General features: G+C 46.2%; 1 non-coding gene across 1 annotated transcript; it reads left to right on the forward strand.

Moving 5' to 3' along the window:
* The first annotated feature begins 2,970 nt into the window (after positions 1-2,970).
* On the forward strand, positions 2,971-3,134 carry LOC136396221 (U1 spliceosomal RNA). Its single transcript, XR_010749615.1, has one exon. It is a non-coding gene; the product is annotated as a U1 spliceosomal RNA (small nuclear RNA).
* The last annotated feature ends 3,781 nt before the right edge of the window (positions 3,135-6,915 follow it).

The raw sequence follows: 6,915 nt of genomic DNA on the forward strand, positions 1-6,915 counted from the left end.
GCACCATGTTCATAGGGAAAGGAACAGGGACGGACAGAGGAGAGTGGGGACAGTCCCGGGTCACTCTCCCACCATAACTAGCCTTCAGTGGCTTTGCCTGGCCTTGTCAGTGCCGACAGACACATTATTTGAGCCTCTTCTCCCAGTGTCCTTCCTCTCCAGCTAGATGTCACCCAGATGGTGACAGATACGGGGTTCTCTCTCCCGTCAGTCCAGGGAAGAGGATGTGAGAAAGATGAGCAAGAGGCAAAACAAGGAAGCTGAGATGGGCGGACCCCCAGGCAGAGAAAGAGTTTGAAGAAAAGAGAAAGAATAGACAGCGAGGAGGGAACAGGAGAGTAGGGAGAGAAAAGGGGAGAAAGAAAAAAACTCGGGGTGGGTAGAGGGTGTGTGAGGGGGGCAGCAGTGGTGTCTGTTCCCATTGGGAAGGCACAGAGGGCTTTAAGTGGGAGAGGGATGTGACCTAGCTGGTAACTGTAAGAAGATCATGGCCTTCCACAAAGCAAGAGGCAGAAGGTGGCAAAGTGAGAACATCAAGGAAGCCGTTGCTTCTGTCTAGGGAGGAGGATGGCGGGTCAGCCCAGGGTGCAGTGGGTCAAGGTAGAAGAAAGGGGACAGAAGCCAGAAAGCATGACCAAGTCCATCCTCAGACAGTGACAAGCTATGGGGATAAAAAATGAGATCAGGCTTGCGCCCATGTTTCTGGATCCAGGAACTTGGTGTTTACTGGAATGGGAAACACAAGAAGGAAAGCAAGGCCACATTAGAAGTAAAAGAGATCCCAGGAGCAGCCTGGGAAGGAGAAGACAAGAGGAGAAGGAGAAAGAAGCCAAACTGCTGGGCACTTGAAGGTGCATCACTTCATTAAACCCCCCAAACAACACTGAGTGGTCATCATTATGTCCCCATTTAACAGATATAAAAAATAAATAAATAAAATGAAGTGGACACCAGGGGGGTCAAGGAGTTTGTCTAATGGAGCACAGTGGTGGATCCATACCATCTTCTTAACTCCCACAGCCTGTGTGACCTTTTCCATCTATCAGAAATGCACAAACTGAAGGATTTATGCGTCCAATGCCTTCAACCTGGGGTGCCACATGTGGAAAGGAGGGAGGCCGTGATCTGGCTGTGGATATAAATGAATCGCAGGTCTCCCTGGACACCAGATGGTAGACACCTGGTCTCCAGTTCTAAGCCCAGGACCTGCCAACAGGTGGGACTTCCAATAATAGGATCTGGAGGGTTCCCTTCTTTTATCATGCCAAGACAAAAAAAAAAAGAAAAGAGTCTGTTTTCAGGCTGCCGAGGACCGCAGGACCTGGTTGGTATTTGGGAAAATCAATCCTTCTGGAAGGAAATGAAGCAGGGCAGCCAAGTTCCTGGGACGGTATCTCTCTCACCTGGAAGCCTTCTGCCAAATGCCTCCAGGGAAGAGTCAGTCCAGTGAAAGACAGGCTTCTGCTCCAAGTAAAACTCGCTTCTAGGACACCCCGAATCTCCCAGGAGGCTGCGAGGAGCTACCCTTGAAGGAGGCAGAAGCAGGGAAGGGAAACCCCAGGAAACAAGGATAATAACAGCTCACCTCCACAGCACCTTTCATCTGGCGATCTCAAAGCCCTTTACAACCACCCAATTAATTTTCTGAACACCCACTACACCACCAGCTGCCAAAGAAAATGTCATTATCGTTCTTTAATGAGCAGGGAAACTAAGAGGTTAGTCACTGGCTCAAAGCCACAGAACAGTTGTGAGGCAGAGGCCAAATTTGGGATGAGTGTCTTCCTCTGATCTCAAGGAACTGGAGAGAGAAGATTCATTTGTAGAAGGAGCACTGATTACCTTTCTTAATTGTCCATCCATCTATCCATCTAGCCATCCATCTGTCCGCCATCCATCCGTCCATTCATCCGTTTATCTGTCCATCATGATATAAAAATAAATTTCAAAGATAATCAGCTCCTGACAAATTATTGTCACTGCCTAATTCATGTCATAAAAGGTAATATCAACAGTCATAAAGACGTGCCTTTGAAAGCGGTGATGAGAATGGCAATTCATATCTTGGGTGCCTTTCACCCCAAATTCATCATCTTAGTATAATGAGAAAAACATCAAACAAGACCCAACTGAGAGACAATCTACAAATTATTGGAGTGGCACTCCTCAAGAAGTCAAAGGCCATCTGTCAAGGCCACCCAAATCAAGAAAAGTCTACGAAACTGTCACAGCCAAGGGGAGCCCAAGGTGACATGGAAACCACATGGAATGTAGTGTCCTGGGTGGGATCCTGGGACAGAAAAGGGATCTTAGGTCAAAACTTAGTTTGAATAAAGTATAAACCTAATAATAATAATATATAAATAGTAGTTCATTAATTGCAACAAAGGTATCACAATAACATGAGCTGTTAATAATAGGGGAAACTGAGTTCAGGATAGAGGTGAACTCTGTACTATCTTCATAATTGTTCCGTTAATCTAAAACAATTCTAAAATAAAAATCTTAATTAAATAATAATCAGCTGTGCAACTGAATGGTATAATAAAAAGAGAAGCAAAATGATGAGGAAAAATTTCTTTTCAGATTTTTAGTTACAATCCCCTACAGATTTTTGAGACTTTCTGAGACTGGGTGGACATTATTGTGTAAAATCTATTCATCACCCAGCTGTGTCATCTATAGGTAGCTATTGAATTTCTCCCTTTCATGCTTGCTTGATTTCCAGCCTCTTGGGATACCCAAGGCACGGATTGTCATCATTTTTCCCACAGAGGCAAAAGTTTGTCAACAAAAGGTTGCTGCCACCAATCTAACACCAAAAGGAGTCCCCAGTCTGGGGTGAAGAGAAAGGAGAAATTTTGCTCAGGTAAACAATTTGCAGACTGGAGAAATTCAGGCCCTGGAGAAAACTGTGTGTGCTCCCCTAAGACAAAGGGGAAACCTGCTTATATAAAGAAAGTGACTGCTATACTTACCTGGCAGGGGAGATACCATGATCACAAAGGTGGTTTTCCCAGGGCGAGGCTTATCCATTGCACTCCGGATGTGCTGACCCCTGCGATTTCCCCAAATGTGGGAAACTCGACTGCATAATTTGTGGTAGTGGGGGACTGCATTCGCGCTCTCCCCTGAAAAAAAAAAAAAAAGAAAGTGACTGTTCCATCTCTGATTGGTCTATTTTTATGCAAATGAGAAATCTACTATTGGTTCAAATACTACTGTCCTGATTGGTCGGCTTCATGTAGTCTGGTTCTTATTGAGCTGCTCTGATTGGTCAGTATAGTTGCAAATGAGGATATAGCTGTGCAGTTCTGATTGGATGGGGATGGTCTCAGCCCATTGGTCAAAATACAATACCAGGAACTCTTTTATAAGTGTTGGTTCAGAAACAGGAGCATGATGCAGGAGGAGGCTGGCATCTGAGTCAGTGGCTTTTCCTTGAAATCAGTGTGTATGAGAGGCATCATTTAGCAAGTGCTGCTCCATTCTGGTTATGAATTGGAGCCCAATTAACCAAAGGAGACCTTCTTGCAGATATTTCATTCTCAAAGTCCACAAGTTACATTGGGGGAGGCCATTCTGTGGATCCTCACCTATCCTGTTATTCCCTCCCATTAACACACGTAAGCCCCAGCTAAGGGCTATGCATTGGTAAACTCACAGCTGTCAACCTGGAAGGATGAACCACCACCAAGGAATGAGGACATTCCCATGCAAAGTCACCACCACCCATAACCTCTGCGTTATGTGTCTGCCTGATTTTGGAGCATCGCCAACCCTGGTAACTGTTTCCTGAGTCAGCAATCACTGCAGAGGCTGCCAAGTGGAAAATATGGGAAATCCTAAATTGGCCTGGCAAATATCTCCACCTTAATAACCCCTGGCACTTCCCTCTCACCTTTCATCCAGGGAATCTCAAAGAACGTGTCCAGACGTTAATTGATCTGGACCACAACACCCCTGCTATTATTAAGCCCATTTTACAGGTGAAGAAACAAACCTGAAGATATGGTGGTTGAGCAACAAAGTTGGTGGCTCCATTCCAAACCTGATGGCAGGCTCCGGGGGGGGGGGGGGGGGGGAATTGAGTCCCATAAGGGAGTGAGCTGTGCATTTGGGGATCAACAGCCTTGCTTCTGTCTTCTGACAATCCAGAGTCTAATACGGACCATGGGAGAACAGAGAGACTTTGAATTCAGGCAGACTTGGGTTTTGTGTTTGTGGTTTGGCTGTTCACGTGCTGTGTGACCATGGGGAAGTTGCATTAACTTCTGTGTGTCTGTTTCCCCAAAAGTAAAATGAGGAGTTGAAATTACCTCACAGAGCCTTGGAAGACATTTATAGGATAGCACAGGTACAGTCAACCGGGGACAAAAGGGGACTGAGATTCCTGCTGGAATTCAATGACTTGGAGCTGCCCAAAGGGTGCAGCTGAGGGGCAGGGGGACGTGTCATTGCTGGTACAAGGTCTGCAGTGTGGGAGCAAAGTGCCAAGTAGGAGGAACAGAGTTTGCAGAATGGCTAGAGGGAGGGCAGGAAAGCTGTGATGAAGCTTCCAACCACTGACAAAGAGGAGGAGTCTAGAAATGTGGTGCCCCGAGGAGACCCCAAAGGTCAGCTTTTGGAAGAAGGGGGTCAGCTTTTATTCTGTACCAGTTTGTGCCTGTGCATGTGCTCACATGTGCACACATGCACACACACACACACACACACACACACACACACACCCACCCCTGTAGTGCCAGGAACTATGGGTGTTCTAGCTAGTTCTTAGTAACCAAAAACAGGAGCAGGTTGGAAGCCTTTATCCAGAAAGGGCAAATGCTGGTGCCCTGAAACTGATTCCATATGTTTTCTACTCACTGGTCAGTGAGGTGCGCGGTGGGCTGGGACATCGTCCCCTTGGCCACGTTAAGCAGGGAACTTTTCACTCAGGTACAGACCCTGGAAAATAGATTCCTTCTTCTCTCCCAGCTTGCTGGGAAGCTGAGTGGCCATCCCCTGTGCTGTCACGACAGCTGCCTCACACCTCCCTCACCCCAGTTCTGGTGAATCAGGTAGGTGAGCAGTTCCTAGGCTCCATGGAGCACTGAGGGAAAAGGGGAAAGGGGGATAGAAGAAAGGAGGGAGACAGAAAAGAAAACACTGCTCACATTTTATGAGAGACCAGGATGCAGTGCTCTGTCCCCAGCACCTCTGCCATAGTCGATTTCACTGACTGCTTTGTTGAATGACAGGGACTTTCTAAAAGATCCCCAGTTCCTCTGCTTAAATGGACTGGTCCAGGGAATCTCCCCCGGCCGGATAGGGCCTGGATGGACAGCAGAGTCCAGAGGGTGAAAGCAGAAAGGCAAGGTCAAGGCTGCAGGGACTTGCCAAGAAGGAGAAGCCAAACCGTGGGGCCTCTTGGGACTGTGAATGAGGGAGCTGGGGAATGCAAATCCAAAAACTGGCAAAAGAGAAGACTATCTTTATCCATAATACAGGGTGTCGCCAGGATGAAATAAGACAGTGCATGCAAAGCCCTTAGCATGGGCCTTCTCCCTCCTGATGAGTACCATGTAAATGCTAACAATTCTCAGTTTTGGAGTGGCAGTTTAGTGTCTTGTTGCTATTCCAGCCTGAGTAAATGTCTAATGTACGTTAAAATGGGACCGATGGCCCTGGCCAGGGAGCTCAGCTGGTTAGAGCGTTGTCCCAATTTGCCAAGGTTGCAGGTTCAATCCCTGGTCAGGGCACAAGAATCAACCAATAAATGCATAAGTAAGTGGAACAACAAATTGATGTTTCCCTCTATATATCTCCCTCTCTTGTTCTCTTTCTCTCTCTTCTCTCTCCTACCTCTCTCTCTAAAATTAATTAATATAAAAAAGTTAAATGGGGTTGAGGATGAATAGGCAGAGCACAAAGGATTTTTAGGACAGTGAAACAATTCTGTATGATGCTATAATGGTAGACACATGCTCTTATATATTTGGCCAATCCACAGAATGGACAACACCAAGAGTGAACCCTAACGTACACTATGGACTTTGATAATGCAATGTCAGTGTAGGCTCCTCGATTGTAACGAATGCCCCGCTCTGATGGGGAATGTTGGTAGCAGGGGAGGCTGTGAATTGGGGGTGGGATGCGGGGAGCAGGAGGTACATGGGAAATCTCTAACACTCAATAATGCCCTGAACCTAAAACGTCTCAAAAAATAAAGCTTATTCATTTCTTTGGGGGACCAGGTTGAAAAAGAATAGGTAGGGTCTAAGTGAGCAACACTTTCATTCATTCACTGGGCTTTTATTCATTGACAACATACATAAAATAAACTAGCATGGCGGGTAGAGAGCAAATAGACTCATACATGTGTCCAAACCGAGAAGTAGGGCGATTCCAGGGAGTGGCAAGTACTATGAAGAAAATAGAGCAACAGGGCAGAGAATGGTGCCCATGTGGGGTGTCAGGTGACCAGGGCAGCTTCTAAAAAGCTGGATCTGGAGCAACACTTATTAAGTGGTGACAGAAGAAGACTTGACCTTGGGTGGTGGGCGCACAATGCAATATACAGATGGCGTGTCAGAGTTGCACACGAGAAACCTATACAATCTCATTAGCCAATGTCAACCCAGGAAATTTAGTTTTAATAATTAAATAAATAAGATCAGACCTGTAACGACAAAAGCAAAGCCATAGCCCACAGGCTGGGTACCATTTGAGACAGGATACTCGGTGGCAGACATGAGGAGGCCTTCTTGTTTCTAAAGCAAGAAAAGGATGCTGGGATGTTATGCTTATTTGTGTGTGTTTTCCCCCCCTTGGGAAAAGTGTGGTGGAAAGGTTGATAAAGTGCCTAATTCAGAATGAAAACCCATTTAAAAGTTAATTCCTCATGCCATGCTGTAAGCGTACCACTGCGTATGG

The sequence above is a fragment of the Saccopteryx leptura genome, chromosome 2 (assembly GCF_036850995.1).
Source record: "Saccopteryx leptura isolate mSacLep1 chromosome 2, mSacLep1_pri_phased_curated, whole genome shotgun sequence".
In the NCBI taxonomy this organism is placed as follows: Eukaryota; Metazoa; Chordata; class Mammalia; order Chiroptera; family Emballonuridae; genus Saccopteryx; species Saccopteryx leptura.